The sequence below is a fragment of the Gorilla gorilla genome, chromosome 6 (assembly GCF_029281585.2).
Source record: "Gorilla gorilla gorilla isolate KB3781 chromosome 6, NHGRI_mGorGor1-v2.1_pri, whole genome shotgun sequence".
Classification (NCBI taxonomy): Eukaryota; Metazoa; Chordata; class Mammalia; order Primates; family Hominidae; genus Gorilla; species Gorilla gorilla.
Window position 1 is genome coordinate 133942147 of NC_073230.2, and position 24374 is coordinate 133966520.

The following is a 24374-nucleotide window of genomic DNA, read 5'->3' on the forward strand; positions in this document are numbered from 1 at the left end:
TTTTAGGTAGTATTGACAGCTTAACATATCAAGTCTTTCTACACAAGTTTCTGCTATGTACAAGGCACTAACCACAGAAAGTACCAAAAAAAGAAAAAAGAATAAAAGCCCTTCTTCTGACATATAGTTAGCCCTGTATCTGCAAGTTTTGCATCTGCAAATTCAACCAATTCAGACTGAAAAATATTCAGAAAAAAAGTTTTTTAAAAAATTATACTACAACAATAAAAATACAAATTTAAAAATACATAGTCTAGCTATTTAGATAGCATGGACATTGCATTAGGCATCATAAATAATCTAGAGATGACTTAATGTCAATGGTAGGGAGAACACACATGGGTTATATGCAAATATTTTGCCATTTTATATAAGACTTGAGCATCCACAGATTTTTATATCCATAGGGGGCTCCTGGAACTAATCTCATGCATATACAAAGAAACAACTGTAACTCAATTTTCTACAAGTATCTGTTACTTAATAAATGTATTTATATTTAATTTATTCAGAAAATTAATTTATTTCTCATAACTCCCCTTATGCTCTACCACCTTAACTTGCTTTTTCTCCAGACCACATTTCTACCTCATATTACTTTATGTAATTATTCACTGCATTTCCTCATTCCCCTAAAATGTAAATTCAATAAGGCAAGAACTAAGTTTTGTTCACAGCTTATAACCCCAGTACCTAGAACAGTGTCTGATATATACTTAGTAGTTGTAGAATTTTGTAGTTTGTTTCCCATTTACTGCTCCAGACTGTTCTAACCAACCACAGGCTTCAGATGAGATCTACTTTTGTCCCTAAGTGTTACAAAGTAGCCCCTCCTAGCTTACCATGATTACTTGAGGGCTATATGGAGAAAGAATTCTCCCTATGTAAGAACAACACCTAGGTAACAAGTACAGCTATGTAACAAGTACATCTATAGAACATGTTAAAAGCCAAGTTTTAAGACAGTTAAGCTGCTAAGATGTTTAAGTCACATAAGTGAAACTAGAAGCAGTTAGCTACTACAATGGTCTAGATATGAGAGTAAAGGGCTATGAAGTAGAATAGAAGAAATGGGAGGGAAAGGGAAGGGATATTTGGGAAAAACTTTGCTAGAGGAAAGACTGATTTTTCATTCTATAGATTTTCGTACTACTATTAATGTACTACCTGTCAGAAATCATTTATATGTATGTGTGTGTATGTATGTACATACACACACATATATATACATGAAGTCACATATTTATATATTACAGGGAAAAAGATAAGCAGAAATAGTTTGCTTATACTATATACCTTGTAGTCCAATCTGCAAAACAGCTGTTTTATTTCCACGATAAGTTAAAGAAGAGATAAGTGAAAGTTTTCCCTGAAATGATAAAAAAAAAAAAAAATAGTTACAAAGAGGAGTCAAAGGAGTTTATAATAAAACCAAGATAGAAATAAAAATTAGAATTTTCTATAGCAACAGTTTTCTTTCAAGAAGTCAAAGTACTGTGTTCAAGTAACTATTTTAAGACAAGAAACTGCTGAATTTGTTTTTCTAGAGAAAAATCAGATCTACAAATACTTCGAGGTTTATAATATACTTTCCTAAGTAATCCTATTAGTTAAGTACTATCAGTTCCTTATTTTGCAGATAACTAGATCAACTTCCCCTAGCTTTGTTTTAATCTGTAATATTGTTCTCTACAAAACAATAAAATGATGTTTGCTCCTAGAAAGAAATGAAAACTTAATAAAGATTTAGAAATGCAAAATGGAAATCTCATATAGTGTGGACAAATCAACAGATTAAGACACAAGTACAGTTTAGTCTTTGTTCAGTTTCTGTAACTAACCAGCTCTGTCAGTTTAAAAAAAGTTACTTAGAGTCTCAGATAAAATAAAGTGTTTAATCTGGATGGTTTTTGTAAATAAAATTTAAAAATAGATCCTATTAGCCTCCCAGGCTAATATTCCAGACTTTGATATAGCTAATAAAAACTAGATCAATTTTACTTATAAAATAGGACTCAATTTTACTTATACATCAATTTTACTTATAGGAACATAAATAAAAATATGGTTATCAACAATGCATGATTCATAGTCAAAAGTAAAAGTAGTTACATTTAGAAGATAGAAAGCTGAAAAAAGTGTCAACAATAAAAAGTTAATCTGTAAATCTCAGAACTTTTCTTGACCCATCAGAGTTGAGGTCACAGGGCAACCAACTAAGCAGAAATCTGAGGAAAGCAAGGTACTTCTAATGAGAATAAAACAATTGTTTTATTTCTATGATAAGTTAAAGAAGAGATAAGTGAAAGATTACCCTGAAATGAGAAAAAAATAGTTACAAAGAAGAGCCAAAGTTTATAATCACACCAAGATACAAATAAAATTTTTATGGCAACTTGCTTACCTAAGGTAAATGACAAATGTTCCCAGACATCTGTAAGAAAAATTCATCTAACACTTTAATGAATTGCTAGAGGCCAAGTATGGTGCAATGAAAACACATGGAGCCCCCAAGCTGCAAACACAGGGGAATTCATTCATTTACATGCGCTTCTCTACAGACCTGACAAGGTTCAGGACAGAAGTAGGGCAATGGCAGCAGCAGTTACTGCACGAAAGGCAGGAAACTCTGCTTGGCTCTTTCTCCTCTATCTTTCTTTCAAAACAAAGGACTTAAAATGCTGGGAGAAGGGCAAAAAAACATGTCAATCCAAGACCATTGGTGAAAACCCACTGCAGCTGGAAGGCAAGAACAGAAAAAAACACCTTCTATCCCTGTTAGGGATGGGCAGGAACGGGTATATAGGTGTAAGGCCCAGACCTATACAGCTAGAGGCAAAGCAGGATCATTGAGAAGGCCCCACTCACAAGACCCAGGACCTACTGCTACCAAGACAGGCTTCATCAGAACAGAGAACATCTACCTATTAAAGGCTAACCAGTACCTAGTAAAAAGTAACATGGTCTACTACTGGAAGAGAAGCCCTTGAGCAGGGAGGAGATCTTATTTGAGGCAAAGCACAAAGGAAAGACCTAAAACTAAGGATGGGGAAGACGAGAAAAATCCTCTCGTCAACCATCTCCGATCCTACATACAAAGTAACTCTGGAGGAATATGAAGCCTCTAGTGCACTGAAGCACCAAAAACAACAACAAATCCCAAACCTAACTCTAACCCGACTAGATTAACTCAATGCACCAAACTAAAGGCCTAGCACAAAGAAAGACCTACACATGCCCAGAAATAAAAACTACCCCAGTTTCCACTGTCCTACACAAGACGTATAGCTTTGAACAACAGCATATGAGGCATACAAAAGAGGCAAGAAAAAACGCAAAGCAATCAAGAGAACCACAATCAATTAGATTAAATGACATTAATCAAATTAAACTCAAAGCAGGTGCTTTTGCTCCACTTGTATGTGATCCAACTAGAAGAAAAGTCTCAGAGTAGAGGGGATAATCAGAAAAAATACAAAGTTATAGTTATTGGAATGGGCCACACTGGTTTTAGAACAATGAAAAGAGAGCAAAAAGCACCTAGGCATGTAGGAAGACACTCCTAGCACCTGCAAAGGGGCCCTAGCACCTGGAGAAGAAAACTCTAGAACTTGGAAAGGGAATCCCTTAGGTCCCAGGAGGTGTAGGGGAGGGGAGGCATTAATCATCTTTGTCTTTCAGAACTCCAGGAACCTCCTTTCCCAAGGAAAAATGTTCTGGTGCTACTCTCAGAAACTACTGGGAAATTTGAAAGTAAATCAACTGCTAAGCCTGCCTACCATGCCTCACCCAACTGCTCTAACCATGAGCCAGCAGGGCATGGCCCAGCTCCTGCAGCTTGGATGCTGATTACTTCCAAATGCCATCCATAACTAGGACAAATGGATTAGTAAATTAAGACAAATTTAACAAACTGCCCTGAGGCAGTCTCTCTGAAAACCAGACCAAACTAAATTACCGGGACTAAACTAGGGGCCTTAGGAGACTACTAGCTAACTAACAACACAAGAGGCACTGTCAACCCATGCTGCCTGCCTATCTATTAATACACACTTCCTAGAGGGGGGACCAACAATTATAAACTGTTTGTTTTCAGGAGTAGCATGTGTGCCACTGGGACTGCGTTTCTTGTGTGAAAGGCAGAAACTAACCAAATAAACAGTGTGACTTGCACCTAGGGGTAGTAATAAGAAACATAAGAAACATTGAAGTCTTCAGTAAACGACCTTTTTGGGTGATCATGTTATACATTATGTCAACAGTTTTACCTACAATGGAAGTTATTCCATTAGAAAGGTGGTAGGAAATTTGTCCCTGCCCTTGTTGAAGTGAGCAAAGAAAACTGGAACCTGAGTTAAAAGACAAGCTTTGAAAATTAAGGGACACTGAGAGACTTCCAGAGAGACTGATGTCCCAGAATTACATGTTTACAATTCAACAGATGAAATCTATAGCTATTCCCTTAAATTCCAAATGACGTATTTACATTAAGGAAATGAGGTTTCTCTCCCTCTCTCGGGAGGGGTAAAGCTGAATAGCTGCCCTATATAAACTCCTAGATGCATCATTTCAGCCTTCCTCTCTGAGAGTACAAGAAATCCCCTTCACACAGCAGGAAGATATCTGGCCCTCACTGCATCACTCTGAATGGGGAGGATGGGCAGGGAGTTATTGTTGAGAATAATATAATTATGTGGTGCTTAACAACAGGGATACATTCTGAAAAATGTGTTGTCAGGCAATTTCGTCTTTGTGTGAACATCAGAGTATGCCTAAACCAACTTAGATTGTACAGCCTACTATACACCGAGGCTATACATTATAGCTTATTGCTTTTAAGCTATAAACCTGTACAACATATACAGTATTGAATACTGTAGGCAATTATAAGACAATGGTAAGTATGTATGTATCTAAACATATAAAAACCTAGAAAAGGTACAGTAAAAACACAATACTATGATGTTAATGGGATGGACCACCATCATATATATGCAGTGCAGTGTTGACTGAGATGTTGTATATGGTGCATAACTGTAATAAGAGTCTGCCTGTATTCTAGAAATCCTGTTTGCTTTTAGGACAAAAATGAATTAGTATAGATATAAAAAATGTAACACATCCTGTTATGGACTTAATTGTGTTCTCCCAAATTACAGGTTGAAGCTCTAACCCTCAACAACTCTGAATTTGACTGTATTTGGAGACAGGGCCATTAAATAGGTAGTTTGGTTAAAAAGAGGCCATTAGAATGTGCCTCTTTTGTGCCACCAGTCTGACTGGTATCCCCAAAAGACAATGGGACACACAGAAACACAACAGAGTCTCAGGCACGCACAGAGAAAACGCCAGGTGAAGACACAGCAAGAAGGTGAGCATCTGCAAGCCAAGGAAAGAGACCTCAGAAGAAACCAACCCTGCAGCCACTTTGATACTGATCTTCTAGCCTTCAGAACTATAAGAAAATAAATGTTTAAGCCACCCAATCTGTGGTACTTTGTTATGGCTGACCTGACAAACTAATATACCCTCTTTAAAAGCTGGGGATTTTCTAAGCTCAGTGCCCCTCAGATGTGCTACAAACTCCGTGTGCACATTATGTACCTGGCCCTGCCCCCATGGGACTTGGGGAGGAAAGAAGAACCAGTGCAAACATAAAGTTCATGTTCCCTGCTGTGCCAATAAGTAATATACTACCTAAATCTATTTGGGTGCCTTGCCTCCTTAACAGCTGAATCTAGAGAAGTGTAGCATGCCAACCTACGAGCTATATCACATACTGTTGCTTAGCAACTATTTGAACATTTGACCTTTACTCAAATGAAATAAAAACCTATGTTCAGATAAAAATCTGTACATATATATTTACAGTTGCATTATTCACCATCACAAAAACTGGAAAGAATCCAAATATTCCTACACTGGGCAATGGATAAATAGGCTGCAACAAAATTCTAATCACCAAAAGAAAGAAATACTAATGAAAAAAAACAACCTGAAAGAATGTTATACGTATCATAGTAAGTGAAAGAAGCCAGATGCAAAAGGCTACATGCTGTATAATGCCATTTTTATGACATTCTTGAAAAACAAAAAAACAGTGTCAGGAAATTGGTAAGCGGTCATGAGTGGTTAGAGTTGGTAAAACAGCTAACTATAAAATTTTGGAAGGTGATGAACGAATTGATTGTGATTGTGGTTACATACACATTTGCATGTATTCGTCAAAACTCACAGAAGTGTATGCAAAAAACAGAATGTAGCACTAAAATCCATTTAATAAAATTCAAAAAACATAGATATCTGCAGGTTAGAAAAGAGTATGTAAGTACACAATAGAGAGCTGAAAAATCATTCAGATATGTAAAAGAACACAAATACTTCAATCTTTTTTTTTAAAAAAAGTGAGCATTCTACATAACAATCTGTTAACCATGAAAAATACATAAAAGCTATTTCCTAGTTTTAACCCTACTAGATACTAACGTGTTCACTTATAGCTAAAAGAATTCATTAATAAAAACGTTAAAATTGGACAGGGGCAATGCTCATGCCTGTAATCCCAGCACTTTGAGAGGTCAAGGTGGGAGGATTGCTTGAGGCTGGGAGTTTGAGACCAGCCTGGGCAACACAGAAAGATCCTGCCAGTATAAAAAAAAAATTTTTTTTAATTAGCTGGGCGTGGTGGCATGTGCCTATAATCCCAGCTACTTGGGAGGCTGAGGCAGAAGGATTCCTTGAGCGCAGGAGTTTGAGGTTACAACGAGCTACAATCATACCACAGCACTCTAGCCTGGGTGACAGAGCAAGATCCATCTCTTAAGCAAACAAATAAGAAAATGTTGAAACTGAAAAAATATTTCACTAATATAAGTAGGAATAAAAATAAAATAAGAACTTAGCAAACTGTCATAGTATTTAACATTTCTATATCAAGCACACAAAACAATAAAAGTATGTCAAAACTAGATGCAGCTTGGAAATAATCAGTATTAATGATATGTCAAAAAGAAATCAAATCATAGCACTTTATTAATAAATACAAGTACACAAGAAATATCACACTAACTGACCAAATGTAAAATAAGTTGAGAATGCTAACAAGCATCTGATAATCATTTAAATGCAATTAAGTAGAAAAGACCAACTGTAATTCATAAATCCTTATTTAATAAGAAAGAAAATTCCAGGAAAATAAATAGAAATAAAACTTAAAAAGAAATAAATAGGTGAGTAAAATGTGTAACAAACAAATGTCTATAAGAAGAATATAGACAAGCAAAACTGAAATGTAGATTTCTATTATCAGATGCATTTTGTCCCTCACCCCCTCAACTAAAATTTAAAAACTCACTAAAAATACATCCAGAATATTGGATATGGCAGACAAAAGGTTCAGTGAACTCAAAGAGAGAGCAACAGAAATTACTCAACTGAAAATCCTATCTGCCACACAAATAAAACACAATAAAATAAAGGAGAAAGGAACAGAATCTCAGAGATCCGTGTTACAGTATCAAATAGCCTAACACATGAACATACACACGTAATTGGCATCCCAAAAAAGAGAAAAGGGTAATAATGTGGCAGAAAAAAAAAATTTTCAAGAAATATTATATAGTAATTTCCCAAATTTGATGAAAAACACTGAATGAATCCAAGAAGCTCAGTTACCCACAGAGGAGAAATTCAAAGAAAAAGCTTACTTAAGCAATGCCAGTCCAACTGCTGAAACTAAAAGATAAAACAGAAAGGTGGCAGGAAAAAAAATGCAAATCACATACAAAACAATAGAATCCAGAAAGCAGTGGACCAGCATCTCTATAGTCCTAAAAGAAAAAAAAAGTCAACACAGAATTCTATATCCAATAAATATATCCTTGAAAACAAACATGAAATAAAGGCATTTTCAAATGAATGAAAGCTAAGAGAAGTTATCTCCAGCTGAAATATATGAAATGGTAGATGTTTTTCACAATGAAGGGAAATAACGCCCAGATAAAAATGGATCTACAGGTAAAAATGAAGAACACCAGAAATGGTAAATATGTCAGTAAATATAAAGACTATACTTTTTCCTTCCTTTAATTTCCTTAAAAGACGACTCATTGTTTAAACAAAAGCAGTAACATAACATACAGTTTATAATACATGTACATGTAAAAGATTATAACAGCTCAATGAACAGGGGAGTGAGTAAATGGAATTTCACTATTATAAGATTCTTATATTTGTCAAGGGGGAAGAAAAAGCAGGACATGAGAAATACCAACTGTAACATGGGGAGTGGTACAATAGTAGCTGTAAGTATACCTTAGTAAGGATGTATATTGTTAGTACTAGCATAACCACTAAAGGAACAAAACGGGTGTTGCTCAAAGCCAATGGTGAAAATAAAATAGAATAAAAAATATTTAACCCAAAAGAACTCAGGAAGGAGAACAAAAAACAGAAAAAACAATGGGAACTCAAATTGTTTGACAGACAAAACCATATCAATAATTATTTTACACAAATTGACTATGCTGATTAAATAGTGAGACTGTCAGACTGGATCAAAAAAGCATGATCCCATTATATGCTAAGAGATATTTAAAATACTAAACCATAAGTAAGTTGAAAAAGAAAGGAAATGTTGATACACTCTTAATATAAGGGCCACACTACCACAGGCACCCAAAATCAAAGCCAAAGTATCTTAACCAACAACATACATACATCTTCAGAAAACATTTCTTTGCTACAAATGCAATTTCAAAAAAAATGGAGCAAGCAATTGCTACACTAGATGCACAGATATCAAAGGAAGGGCACAGGAAACATGAAAAAGCAGGGAAATATGATATCACCAAAAGACCACAACAATTATCTAGCAATATATATCAATTAAAAAAAATTCCTTGAAATGCCAGATAAAGAATCCAAAATAGTGATTTTAAAGAAGTTTAATGAGATTCAAGAGAAATCTGAAAACCAATACAAAGAAATCAGAAAATGAATTCTGGTTATGAATGAGAGATTTACCAATGAGACAGACATCTTTAAAAAAAAAGAAAACGGAAACCATGAATTAAAAAATTGAAGAAAATACAAAATATATTCAAAAGATTCAATAACAGATTGAAAGAAAGCAAAAGAAAGAATCTCAGAACCTGAAGACAGAACGAAATTTTGAAATAATGCGGTCAGGCAAAAATAGGAAAAAGTATAAAAAGGAATGAGCAAAGCCATTTGAGATGTCCAGGACTACATAAAGCAAACAAACATATGAATTATCAGTATTCCTAAGGGGGAAGAGAGATTAGAAAGTTAAAAAAACCTATTTAAGGAAATAATCAATGAAAACTTCCTAAGTCTAGCAAGAGCGTTAGACATCCAGATACAGGAGGCCCAGCTATCCCCAGGAAAATACACTGCAAAAAGGACTTCATCATACACATTATATTCAGAATGTGTAAAGTCAAAGTTAAAAAAAAAAATCTTAAAATTACCAAGAGAAAAGCATCTATCTAGTCACCTATAAAGAAAACATTATAAAACTAACTGGACTTTTCAGCAGAAATCTTACAGGCCAGAAGAGAAAGAATAACATTTTCCAAGTGCTCAAACAAACAAACAAAGAAACAAAAACTGTAAGCCAAAATTTTATATCCTGCCAGAATAAGCTTAATAAATAAAAGAGATATAAAAAATTTCCCAGATAAGCAAACAATGCGGGACTCAGTAGTGAAAAAAAGTAGAAAGATCACAAACTAACACACTAGCATCACACCTCAATGAAACCAGAAAAACAAGAACAAACGAAAGTCAGAGTTAGCAGAAGCAAAGAAATAACAAAGATCAGAGCAGAACTAAATGAAAAAGAATCCAAAAACAAAAAAAAACCCCAAAGGATCAATGAAAAAAAAGTTGGTTATTTAAAGAGAGAAACAAAATTGATGAACTACCAGCTAGACTAACCAAGAAAAGGAGAGAAAAGATCCAAATAAAATCAGAGAGGAAAAAGGAGACATTACAACTGATACCACAGAAATTCTAAAGGTAATCAGAGACTACTATGTATAACTATACGCCCATAAACTAGAAAACCAAGAGAAAATGGATAAATTGCTGGAAACATACAGCCTCCCAAGATTGACCAAGGAAGAAAGAGAATTCCTGAACAGATCAATGATGACAGCAAGATTGTATCAGTAATAAAAAAAATCCCAATAAAAGAAAGTCCAGGACCAGATGGATTCACAGCCTAGATGTACAAAACACAAAAAGAACTAACACCAATCCACCTGAAACTATTCCAAAACTACTGAGGAGGGAATTCTCCCTAACTCATTCTACAAGGTCAGTATCACCCTGATATCAAAACCAGACAAAGAACACAAAAACAAAAACTACAGACTAGTATCTCTGATGACATCGATGCAAAATTATTAACAAAATACTAGCAAATTGAATCCAACAGCATGTCAAAAAGATCATACACCATGATCAAGTGAGATTTATCTCAGGGACGCAAGAATAGTTCAACATACGCAAATCAGTAAGTGTTATACATCACATAAACAGAATTAAGGACAAAAACCAGATGATCATCCCAACAGATGAAGAAAAAGCATTTGATAAAATTCATCTTCCATTCATGACAAAAATCCTCAACAAACTAGACAGAGAAGGAACATCCCTCAAAATAATAAAGGTCATGTATGACAAATCCACAGCCAACATAATACTGAATTGGGGAAAAGTTGAAAAGATTCCCTCTGAGAATTGGAACAAGATAAGGATACCCACTTTCACCACTCTTACTCAATATAGTACTGCAAGTCCTAGCCAGAACAATCAGGCAAGAGAAAAAAACAAAAGGCATCCAAATTGGGAAAGAAGTAGCAAATTATCATAGTTGGCTAATGATATGATCTTGTATACAGAAAGCACTCAAGACTCCACCAAAAATCTCTTAGGTTGGTAAATTAAGTAAAGCTTCAGGATACAAAATCAACGTACAAAAATCAGTGTGTTTCTATACATCAATAAAAATCTAGCTGAGGACCAAATCAAGAATGCAATCCCATTTACAACAGCTACAAAAATAAAATAAAATGCCTAGGAATATATTTAACTAACAAGGTGAAAGATCTCTGCAAGGAAAACTACAAAGGACGGATGAAAGAAATTGTAAACAATATAAAAAAAATGGAAAAACATCCCATGCTCGTGGATCAGAAGAATTAATATTATTAAAATGAACATACTTCCCAAAGCTACAGATTCAATGCAATCCTTATCAAATTACTGATGTCATTCTTCACAGAATTAGAAAAAACAATTCTAAAGTTCATATGGAACCAAAAAAGAACCCAAATTGCCAAAGCAATCCTAATCAAAAAGAACAATGCTGGAGGTACACGTTGCCTCACTTCAAAATGTATTACAAGGCTACAGCAACCAAAATAGCATGGTACTAGTATAAAAATAGACACACAGATAAATGGAACAAAATAGAGAAACCAGAAATAAAGGCAAATACTTACAGCCAACTGATCTATGACAAAGATGGCAAGAACACTACACTGGGGAGAAGACACACTTTTCAATTAATGGTGCTGGGAAAACTGGATTGCCACATGCAGAAGAGTGAAACTGGAACGTATATGTCACCATACACGAAAATAAACTTAAGACGGATTAAAGATTTGAATGTAAGACCCAAAACTATAAAAATACTAGAAGAAAACCTAGGAAAAACTCTTCTAGATATTGGTTTAGGCAAACAATTCATGACTAAGACCTCAAAAGCACAGGCAATAAAAACACAAATAGACAAATGAAACTTAATTAAGCTAAAAAGCTTCTATGCTACAAAAGAAATAACAGAATGAACAATCTCAAGAATGAGAGAAAATATTTGCAAACTATACATTCAACAGAGGACTAATATCCAGAATTTACAAGGGACTCAACAAAAAACCCCCAAACAAGCCCATTAAAAAGTGGGCTAAGGACATGAACATTTTTCAAAAGAAGATAAACAAATAGCCAAAAAGCACATGATAAAATGTTCAATATAACTAATCATCAGTAAAATGCAGATTAAAACCACAATGAAATATCACCTTACACCAATCAGAATGGGTATTAAAAAGACAAAGAAAAAACAGACATTGGGGTGCAAAGAAAAAGGAATTGTTATACACTGTCGTTGAGAATGTACATTAGTACAACCTCTATGGAAAACAGTATAATGAGTTTTCAAATAACTAAAACTAGAACTACCATTTGATCCAGCAATCCCACTACTGGGTATGTACCCAAAGGAAAAGAAATCATTAAATAAAAAAGAGACCTGCACTCATATGTATACCACAGCAGTATTCAAAATCAGAAAGATATGCAATCAACCAAAGTGTACATCGATGGAGGACTGGATTTAAAAAGTCATATATGTACACAATACTATTTAGACATTAAAAAGAATGAAACATGGATAGAAATGGAGACCGTTATCTTAAATGAAACAACTGAGACACAGAAAGAGAAATACTGCATGTTCTCACTCAAAAATGTGAGCTAAATAATGTGTACACACAGAAGCAGAGTGTACAGAGATGGACAATGGAAACTTGGAGGGGTAGGGGATTGGGAGTGGAGTGGATGACGGGAGGTTGCTTGGTGGGTACAAGCTGCATTGCTCCAGTGACAGATGCACTGAAGGCCCTTATTTTACCACAGTGCTATATATCAACATAGCAAAACTGCACTTGTTTCCCACACCTATTTACAAAATAAATTTTAAAAATTTTGTTTAAATTATCAAAAGTATCACAACTCATTTCTTGAGACATTTTCTGCTTTCATTTTTTTCACCTGACATTCAATCCTCAAACTACTGAAAAATGAATTTGCTCTTAGTGTTTAAGCAAAACTAATCTTTCCAATGATCAATAATTTCTTGGTTATTAGAATGAACAGATACTTTTCAGGCCTTTGAGCTTCTAATAGCAACATAATGCTCTGGTTAGTAGCAAAGACAATGGGAATGCAAATCACTGCTCAGCCACTTACTGGCTATTAGACCTTGAATAAATCACTTAACCTGTGTTTGTTTTCCAGCTATAAAATAAGAATAATACTTAGAGTTCTTAGGAGAGAACATATACAAAGAGATTACATATACAAAGCATTTAGGAGAGTGCCTACTAGACAACAATCTATACAAGTGTTATTGAAACTTGCATTCTTACGTATCAAAGACTCCTGAGTTTCTTCCTCCTTCTCTAGACCATCTCTGCTTCTTATTCATACTACTTTCTTTCACTGACTCCTTCAACATGGTTCTCTTCTCTTCTATGCTTTGGCTCAAACCCATCTAAATGAGAGTCCCTTTGGGCTTCAAACTCCCTAATCCACTTGCCTACTGCACACTACTATTTATATACCTCTAAAGACCTTTCAAATATGACCAAAATTGAACTCATCTTGTTTCTCCCTAAGTATGTACCCCCTATTTTCTTCTCCTTGTTGGCTAGGAATTAGAAACAGAAGTTTCCTGAATTTCTCTTTGCCACTCTAGTCTAATTGTTCTCTAAGACCTACTGATTCTGCTTCTTTATCCTGTCAAGTCTAAAGGAAATCATCTATATTCAAATTCCTGCTCTACTACATATCATCAATATGATCTCAGGCAAATTGCTTAACCTTTCTGAAACACAGTGTCTTTAATAACAGTACCTATCTCATAGGTCTTTGTGATGATTAAATAATATACGTAAAAACTACCTAACGCATGGAAAAAAATGCAATGAATGTTAACTTTAGTTATTATTATTACTATCTTTTTTCAATATCCTTCCCATCATCCCCTCTGCCACTGGCCCAGATCATCATCAACTCTCACCTAAATTACTGTAATTGCCTCTTAACTAAACATCTTTCCTCTAATCTTGCATTCACCAATATATTCTCTACCTAGAAGCAAAGTTTTTTGAACTCAAAGTAAATCATGTCTTTCTCCTGCTAAAACCTACTGAAGACTTCCCATAGCTTTTAGAGTAATATCCAAATTCCTCAACATGCACATAAGGACTGCTTTTTACCTCAAAGGAAGGTACAGCACAGTCTGTTATCCCGTAAGTTCCAGCTCAACTTTCGTGATCTGTCAGAACCAAAAGCTCTCTCATGTTCACACATCACAATGCTAATATCACACCTATTAATTTTAATTGGAGATCAGGTGATTGATCTGTCAGACCCCACAGAAATGTGATTATCTTTAGTTCCGGGACTATATTTATTCATCTTTGTACCTCAGAAACTTACTCCAATGTTTCACACATGAATTTGATAATTGTTCGCTAAATAAGTACTGAATAACTTATTGAAATATTCAATCTCAAATGTTATGACAAAGATAAAAACCATACCTAAACCAGTTCCCATAAATAAACTCAACATTTAAAAACTGCATTCCTTTTAGTAGGAAAAAGCATTCTGAGTCATAGAAATTCTTACCTGAATATATTTCTTGCTATAATTGTAACCTGGCTGTAGGGATCCGAAATCTACTTTATGTAATTCACTCAGCGGCTGAACTTCAGGCACCCCATTGACTTCCTTTATTAATTCAAGTGGCATATCAGTTCTGCTTCACACTGATGTCCAAAGCAAATTCAACTAGGGAATTTGACAACTTGCTGCTGAAGATACAAAACCAGTGTTTTACCCAAAATGAAGTCAATAATTTGCTTTAAGTCTCTTTGACTTAGTTATGCTTTTCCTGATTATAGTTAACACGGTTCGGGGTTGGGGGTGACAGGAGGATGGATTATTTTACAATTTTATTGCAAAGATCAATACAAAACATTCTTCCAAGGAACTGAAACTTAACCATTTTCTACTTAGCTGCGTAAAAGTACCTCCAAAAAGCCAGTTTTAAGATCTGTAACGTCACTAACAAACGCCTTTAACATTGTGCTTTATAATGTAAAATTTATTGGGGAAGAGGGAGGCTGAAAAATCGTGTTTTTTTTTTAACCCCCACGGGAGCTGTAATATTGTATAGGCAAATTGTGCACCAAAAGCATCGTACTCCAACATGTTTCTGTGGCCCCTCCCTTCACCCGCTAAATAAACGAAGAAACAAAAATTACTGAACTGAGATTAACTTCTGCATCGTAGGCTCAACCTTATTTCACAGACCTCTTGACGGGGACACTCACTAGTGTCGATATCTAATTTTAATGTTTGCGCACCAACCTTCCCCCAAGCCACCTGAGCTCTGTGAGGGCGGGGACTTGGACTTAACTCCTGTCTGCTTCTCCCAAAACACCAAGAAAGACGCGGAACACAGCAGGCTCGAGATAAACACTCGTAAGAAAGCGTTTCTCTGCGATAATTACATCAAATTTTGATCTAAACTAATTCAATCCCGGGCCCGTTACGTCTGGCACCCACTCAAATGAACACACCAAACCTTACAAATTTCACTCACCCGTACTCTAGAAAGAACCCTAGGAAGAGTTTAGGCGGGCGCGCAGTTGACGTCACACGCACGCTGACGGTCCAGCTCCACGCATGCGTGCAGGATCCCTTGGCATAGCCGTTTGTTCTCCGCCCGCGGTGGACCAGCTGCGTAACGGTTCACACACTGATGGCGCCTGGAGGTTTGGCTAAATACTGACAGGATGCGACGTCAACGGGAGCGCAGGGCCAAGGTACAGGCCCCGCCCAGTCCGGTCACATCCCCCGGAATTCTCGCAGCTCCCCTTAGCTCCGCCCCCGGTGACTTTCCAGCTTTCGTGGCGGGAGGCAAGCTTAGGGGAAGCGGGCGGGTCCGCTGGGCGGGATTTGAGCTTCCCTTTGGTAGATTGGAAGCTCCTGTAGGCAGAGCCTTTCTTTTAATGTCCAGTTCTCTTCCTCCAAGAAATAGGCACCTACTGCAGTCTTTACAAGGAAGCATTTACAAGGATAACAATGTTATTTGGGAGTTTTTATAGTAATTTCGGGCATTGGCATAATGCCACCATTGAGTCTTGCTATTTTCAGACAGATTTGATTAACCTTGTCATTGTTTTATAGGGCCATGATTTTGTGGTATAATTTAGGTTTATTATAGTTTATTTAATATTTATTATAACATAATTGATAAATATTATAATTTATAATTTATAATGATAAATTGTTAAACATGAATTCTCTGCTAATTTCAGATATATGCCTTCAATCATTTAAGTGAAATCATCCTAGTGTGCAACTAAATGTAATAAAGAATTACATGAATATTTCCAAGGCTAATTTGAACTAAAATATCTTCTTTATATACATATTTGCAGGAGGATATAGCCAACTTTTTTCTTTTTTTTTTTTTTTTGAGACGGAATCTCGCTCTGTCGCCAGGCTGGAGTGCAATGGCGCGAACTCGGCTAACTGCAACCCCCACCTCCCGGGTTCAAGCAATTCTCCTGCCTCAGACTCCCTAGTAGCTGGGATTACAGGCGCAGGCCACCATGCCTGGCTAATTTTTGTATTTGTTTAGTAGAGACGGGGTTTCCCATTTTGGCCAGGCTGGTCTCGAACTCCTGACCTTGTGATCCGCCCACCTTGGCCTCCCAAAGTGCTGGGATTGCAGACATGAGCCACCGCGCCCAGCCAGCTAACTATGTTTGAAGTGCCTTTTTAATCAACAGGAAGCATTCAGTATTAGCCCATCTCCTGTTTCCCCTCCCCATCCCTGTAGTTATATCCCACGCAGAAGCCGGTGTGACAAGTGCATGAACTCAGGAGCTGTCCATTTGAGGAAAACTATAGGGAAGGTTTAGATGCTATCCTCCTTCCATCTCTGGCTGCATCCGGCTGAGAAATACTATTCCTCCTTTTTTATGTGAAGCCCTCCACATGGGCTTTGGACCCTGACCAATTTCATCTCCCTTCCATCATCATCAATATATTTTCTGTTAATGTATTTTAAGCTTTCCTTCTTTTATTCATTCTTTCCCGTCACCATTTAAACACATTCTCCCAGGCTCTTGCTCTGTCGCCCAGGCTGGAGTGCAGTGGCGGGATCATAGCTCACTGCAGCCTGGAACTCCTGGGTTCAAGCTATCCTCTGACCTCAGCCTTCTAAGTAGCTGGGACTACAGGCACAGGCCACCACACCCGGCTAATTTTTTTAAAAAATTTTGTGGAGACGAGTTCTCACTATGTTGCCCAGTCAGTCTCACACTCCTCTGTGGGTACTAAATATTTGTTGAATGAACAAATGCTGAGGAAAACTGTTTATCTTACTTCTGACTTCCACCCCTCCATCCCACCCCTGCCCCCCACCACCCCATTACACTTAAACTGCCCTTAGAAAAACCACTGAAGAACTCTTTATTGCTAACCCAAAAGGACATTTTTAGTCTCATATTTTTGAAAATACTCTTTGTGCTACAACATGGTCCTAGTTTTCCTCTTACCTTCTACCAACTGAATCTTTTAAAATTTCTCATAATCTGTTTAGCCTGTAAGTATCCATGTTCTATAGAATGTGATGAAGATGTCTAATAGAGGTATACGTAAGTCCTTTTATTTTGTTAAAGTGGTTGTTCTCAGTTCCTGTGGGACACAACACTTCCTACACGTTCAAGTAACTTCCAATCTTATTTCTTCTGCATAATCTCCCAATTAGTGGCAGAGGCTCCAGAGCCTGTAATGCTTTCCCTCACATTAGCAATTAATTTCCACAAATGAAGAAAATTGCTCATGAATATACAATACAATTTAAGATAATAAGAGAGGAAAAAAAGAGATTGAATCAACTGAATAAGGCAATGAAGACATATTAATGCCAAAACAATCCATTGCTATTGTTCTATGCCTGTTGAAGCAGCATAAAAAAGCTACTCTAAGGCTAACAATTAATGTAATTGTTATTAGAAGTTATGACTTTTAAAGGTGCAATGAAAAAAGTTTTTATATAAAATCTGCAATGTAAAAATGTTCATTTTAAGAAAAGTTAAAATTAAATTTTCATTAATAAATAATGAAGACCAAAAGCAGAATGGGTAATTTTTAAGTGATGTATAAATATAAGGATTCAGTATAGTTATTATAAATAAATCAAACTTGAAAGAAATTAGTCTGCAAATTTCTGACACATCTTCCCTCTCATAGCATTTTCATATTATCCTTTACTATTTACTTGTTAATGTCTACATGTAAAATTGAATTGCCTAACATGTCCAGCACTTCAAATTCATTTCCTTTGCATTAGTTGTGGGGTGATTAACCCATTCCTGTTTGCAGTCCATCTGTCCTGCAAGCTGTTATCATCAGGTTGTATCTCTAGAGCCTGACAATATCATCTTCTTACTCCTGAGATTTTCTAGGAATAATAGCTAGGCTACATTAGTTGAAGTTCATTTCCTTGTGTCTAATATTCTTTCTGCCCAATCCTAATGAACATCTAAATGGATTTGTAAAATCCTATTTCAATAAAGCATCAAATTTTTATATTGTTATGTAGCTGAGCCAGGAGATAAATCAAACATAATTTTTTCTCAAATGTATGTTTAAGTTACAAATTTAAATGGTAAAGCATGTAATCATTCAGTGCATACTAGGAAGCAAAATAAAGATATTTTTAAAACATAATATTAGGTACCACAAATTGAGAAAACATTATTATCCATTGAAGAGGTCTCTCAAAAGCTTTTGTACTTTAATAATAAATCTTTTTAATTTATTATTTAAAATATCCTAGGCCAGGCACAGTGGCTCACACCTGTAATCCCAGCACTTTGGGACGCCGAACCAGGCAGATCACAAGATCAGGAGTTCGAGACCAGCCTGGCCAACATAGTGAAAACCTGTCTCTACAGAAAATACAAAAAATTAGCCAGGTGTGGTGGCGGGCACCTGTAATCCCAGCTACTCGGGAGGCTGAGACAGGACAATCACTTGAACCCAGGAGGTGGAGGTTGCAGTGAGCTGAGATCACACCATTGCACTCCAGCCCGGGAAACAGTGCGAGACTCTGTCTCAAAAAAAAAAAAAAAATCCTCATCAGTTAAAAAATTGTCTTTCCTTCAATTGCTACTCATTTTAAGAATTGTTGGGCCAGGTATGGTGGCTCGCGCATATAATCCCAGCACTTTGGGAGACCGAGGCGGGTGGATTACCTGAGGTCAGGAGTTCAAGACCAGCCTGGCCAACATGGTGAATCCCCGTCTCTACTAAAAATATGAAAAAAATTAGCTGGGCCTAGTGGCACACCCCTGTAATCCCAGCTACTCTGGAGGCTGAGGCAGGAGAATTGGTTGAGCCCAGGAGGCAGAGGTTGCTGTGAGTCGAGATCGTGCCACTGCACTCCAGCCTGGCCGACAGAGCAAGATTCTGTCTCAAAAAAAAAAAAAAGAATTGTCCAAGGAAAAAAGTAACCTATATTCAAATTTTAATTATAAACTATAAGTAGGTCAATATATTATAGTGTATTGATCCATATGAATGAATTACAAATACGAACTTTCTCTTGTTGAAAGACTATAAGAAATGTATGACTTCCCAAAAAATATAAATGTTTCCTCATATACCTCATGTATAACATTTTCTCTTTCTTTCTTTCTTTTTTTTTTTTTTTTTGAGACAGGGTCTTACTCTGTTGCCCTGGCTGGCATACAGTGGGAAGATCCTAGCTCTCACTGTATCCTCAGTCTCCCAGACTCAAGCGATCCTCCCACTTCAGCCTCTTGAGTAGCTGGGACTATAGGCAGGCAACACTGTGCTCCGCTAATTATTTTTAGCAGACGTGAAGTCTCACTATGCTTCCCAGGCTGGTCACAAACTTCGGGTTCAAGTGACCCTCCCACCTTGGCCTCCCAAAATGCTGGGATTACAGATGTGAGCCACCATTTCTGATAACATGTTTTTAATATGTTTTAAAAAAGGCATTATGTAAACTTAATAAATATTCAGGGAACATTTACCAAGTACCTGAAATTGAGCAGGGCCATCTAACAATAAGTTAAACACAACCAGGCATGGCCCTGGCTGATTTGGATCTTGCAGTGGAGACAGAATATCTTTTTAAAATTCAGATAAACCAATGCAAAATTTCGATTATGATGTGAGATACAAAGAATAATCATGGTACTAGGAAAGTATGTAATGGAAGAAACTGACCTAGATAGAAAGGTCACATTAGGCCTTCCTGAGAAGTAAGAATTAAGCAGAGATGAAAATACAGCAATATAATCAAGGCAAATTTTAGTTACCTGTAGTACATTTCAGTCCTATAAAAATATATGGCTTCAAGCATAAAAAACTATGGGCTAATCAAAACATATATTTTTTTCTTAAATACTCTCTAAACCCTGTAGTCAGCCTTAATTTTGCTCTTCAGGTGAAACTCATCACTTCTTTTGCTATCCCTAGACTGCCACAGATATAACCCTCATACAGGCAATGATTTTATGTGATCATGCTCAGATATTAGACACAAAAAAATACTCAGAGTGTGACTGGTGAAACTGGCTCGCATTAAACAAACTCACATTGATATTTTTTAAAAAACCTGGTAATACAAATGTATTAAATTCCAACCAAATGTTTTAAATTATTAGCTATCTATCTGGAATATGGCATTATCTTAATATCAGTACTTATGAGGAACCAAATTATAAACACTTGGTTGTTGGGAAAGCATGGAATTTCAACATAGAAAATTTTTTGGATGATCCTACAACCTAACATAATCAAGTCATGTGAGTTTCATGTCATAGTCTACTGGAGAAATATATGTGGATGTTCACATTTGTGGTCAGGGCACCATCTCCCCTGAATGTTTGCCTCTCAGATGGTCTCTTTTCTAGGCATGTAATTAACCTTCTTCAGATGTGTCCTGTTTTCTTTTTTATTTTCTTTCTGTGCCTTGATTTGGATTAGAAATAAATTACAGCTATGGCTCCGGTAATATTTACAAGTGTTTGGCTATGCCATGTTCTTTCCCTTAGTTGTCTAACAATTTGTGAAATTCAAGACTCTGTATAATCACTGTAATCTCTCTAGTGATTCTGAAAAGACAGGGATCTTTTTCTTTAAATTTTCTCATCTATGGCATATAATTTTATTTTTATAGATATATATTCACCTCTTTCTAAGCACAGAGTAAGCCTTCAAGGCTTGTCAGTGAATTAGATGTTCTGCTGCTAAAAGTCAGCCTGAGCACCCTCAAGACTCAGAGTTGGCTGTTTCCTGAGAATAAATAAAAGGCCATGGCTCATCTCAGTGCTATAACACGAATGGGCACTTTCTTCTTCCAGCTCGCTTTCTTCCAGATCAGAGGATTCTTATAAGAATTTATGTGTTTTGTTGGGGAAAAAAATCATTTATCTAAAGTTTAATCATCCCTTCAGTTTTACTTAAACTGTTTTCTCTTTTGGTTAATTCAAATAAAATTTAAATTAATACTTTTAATTTAAAATATCATCTATGATTCTTTTATTTTAAATTAATTCTGTCTTCCTGGCCAGTAGCTTAATTCTGATTCTATGTATTATACAGAGATATCTGAAATGATATTCATAAAATGATCACACTGGTTATTGTTGAATGAATAATTTAAATGACTAGCTGCTTTTTTTTTAATTAAAGGTTTTTTTCACTACTTTTATCACTTAGCCACATGACTAAAAATAACTAAACCAAAAGTTTTTTGAAAGACTCGTATTTAAGCATCCTCTAGTGGTAAAATTATCTGATAACCATATATACAACATTTTGCATGTTTATGCAGTTCACACTCCACTAACAGCTGCCTTCCAAACACAGAAGTCTGTATATGTAGCCATGTTGATATTATGCACTTGATCCTGTTCCATCCTGACTATAGGCTGGACCGAGATAATCACCTGATCACTTGACTCCTGAGGCAGCCGATCTATTACCTGGATGGAGCCAGTTACAATCTGTCTCTTAAGAACCCAGTAAATTGGGCCAGGCGCAATGGCTCACACCTGTAATCCCAGAACTTTGGGAGGCCAAGGTGGGTGGATCACGAGGTCAAGAGATCAAGACCATCCTGGCCAATACAGTGAAACCCCTGTCTCTACTAAAAATACAAAAATTAGCTGGGCGTGGTGGTGCATGCCTGTAGTCCCAGTTACTCAAGAGGCTGAGGCAGAAGAATCGCTTGAAGCTGGGAGGTGGAGGTTGCAGTGAGCCGAGATGGCACCACTGCAATCCAGCCTGGCGGCAGAGTGAGACTCCGTCTCAAAAAAATAAAATAAAAAAGAATCCAGTAAATGACTTTGGTCATTTGTGTACCAGTGAGTTGGCCTTGACACTTGATTTGCAAGGGCAAATAGGAGGCTAGGGTGACCGTTGTCCATAACAGCATGAAAAGGCAGAAAAAAACAAACTGCAAAGAAGGATGAATCAGATATATACAGAGAAGCAAAACCAGACACCATGCAACCCCAGAGAAAAAGACGGAGTAGTTTGCTGGGTTCTTAGTATCTTTAGTATATTTGACATAGTTCTTCAAAAGGAGTTAAATGTTCTTCAAAAGGAGTTAAAACTCTAGCTGCCATGTGATACTTATGAATTCCACCAGTGTTTATTGGTTTTTGTTAAATTTCTGTTACTTGCAACCAATAGCATTTTAACAGATAACACTCAGGAATTTCTATTGGCTTTCTTCTTAAAATGTGTACAGAATCAGACCGATGCATATCACCTCCACCACTACCACTGTGATCCAAGTCACCATACCCTCTGGACTGGATTTCTGCAATAGCATCCTAGAGGGTCCCCGTGATTCCTTACTCTTCACTTCCTGCCCACACACAATTATTGCTCCGTTCTCATCAAGAACAGCAGGTCAGATCATTTGCTCCTCTGCTCAGAACACTACAAGGGTTCTGCAGGACTGTCAGGGTCAAAGTCAAAGTCCTTTAAGTGATCTAATCCCTCTGCTATCCTTCGGAATTTACCCCTTATGTTCACTCACTTGAGACAGACTGGCTTCCTTGCTCTTTTTCTGGAGTCTTAGAGTGGAATGCTAGAATACTCTTCCCTTACTAATTTCCCCAGTTATGTCAGGAATTTTCCTCAAATATAACCTTGTCAAAGCAGCCAAACTGACCACTGTATTTAAATTTGCACACACATCCCTCCAGAGTTTTGCCACCCTTTTCTTTTTCCCCAGAGCACTAGTCATCTTCTAACATACTGTAAAACTGACCCTTTTAATTGTGTTCCACACTAAAAGGTAAGCTCCACAGTAGTAGGGATTTCAGCCTGTTTTGTTCGTTTTGCAGGCAGTAAATACTTGATTAATGAATGGTTAAGACACCATGCCTAATGATTCACTAACCAGTTCTCTCTCCAGTGGTCCACAGGCCAATGGAGAACACATTTCATTAACTTCAATATAGCAACGCTTGGAAATCATCGGTAGGATTGCTATGAAGAAAGACTGATTTTCGATCGACACCAGCGAGGTTGTCTATGATGATGAAAAGCAGGCAGATTTCTTATTTATGCCAGAAAAGTAGAGAAACTACATTATAAACATGAGCATTATATATCTTTATTCCATGAATAACACGGAGAATCTGTATGGCCTACCAGTGGTTCAAAGACCATATTTTGTAAATTACAAGTAAAATGAAAAAACTTTTGAGTGTAGTGTAATGTCATACATTAGTCAAGATTCAAATTTTGTAAGTTTACATAGGCTAATAAAGGCAAGTGATTTTTGAATTAGATAGTTTCTAATTAGAATGTTTAAACAAGAGGTCTATCTCCAGTACTCTTTGGAGATTAAGATCCCTCATGCCATCTTTTCTCTCAGCAACAGAGGCTATTTTTTAATCAGGTTGGGTCACTTTTAAGCTCCCTTCTCACTACATCTGATAGGGTAATGACTTAGAGTGAATGAAAACAAATACGATGAAAAGCACTGTCTGAGAAATGCTGAGACAAGCCATGCACTAAGGGAAAAATGAATGACTGGAAAGAAAATAAAAGCCTCAAAGTCAAATTAGCATAACAGAGGATCGAAGTATATGCAGCAAGGCACAGACTAAGCAAGGAGAGGCAAAATTTTCATAGGGGAGAGAAATGGGTCATTTTCTAATTTTGAGCCATGCCACGTGGCACCTAGGTGACTCAGTGTGTAAAAGGCACAAGGTTAAAATAGACTATCTCAACAGACATAAATTTTGGTTAAATTACACGAAAGATATTTATTGAATTTTTTTTTAAAAAACTGCATTTAGGAAAATTATTTTGAGTGATAATTCTGAGTGTTTATTCAGAAACATATTCTTTGACAAATCTGCTTATAGTAACAGCCAAGACCCTCCAGGTGCCTATGTGTGAGAAGAACTATGTTG

The 24374-nt window shown here is 36.5% G+C and overlaps 1 protein-coding gene and 1 long non-coding RNA gene across 16 annotated transcripts in view; one reads left to right on the forward strand and one right to left on the reverse strand.

The window, feature by feature from the left end:
- The window catches only part of POT1 (protection of telomeres 1), a 107064-nt gene extending 91279 nt beyond the window's left edge, over nucleotides 1-15785 (reverse strand). Inside the window, exons 1-3 of one of the 12 annotated variants that reach the window (XM_004046148.4) lie at nucleotides 15488-15785; nucleotides 14509-14693; nucleotides 1297-1369 (exon numbers count right to left, since the gene is read on the reverse strand). The gene's annotated coding sequence lies outside the window, so the exon portion shown is untranslated. Of the gene's footprint in view, nucleotides 1-1296; nucleotides 1370-14508; nucleotides 14694-15151 lie in introns of all 12 variants that reach the window. The other 11 variants (XM_055347501.2, XM_055347497.2, XM_063708760.1 and 8 more) reach the window with 11 other exon arrangements.
- The window catches only part of LOC101124486 (uncharacterized), a 248938-nt gene continuing 240109 nt past the window's right edge, over nucleotides 15546-24374 (forward strand). For 2 of the 4 annotated variants that reach the window (XR_010134762.1, XR_008667429.2), the window contains exon 1: nucleotides 15585-15710. This is a non-coding gene — a long non-coding RNA (uncharacterized lncRNA). Of the gene's footprint in view, nucleotides 15711-24374 lie in introns of all 4 variants that reach the window. The other 2 variants (XR_008667426.2, XR_008667428.2) reach the window with 2 other exon arrangements.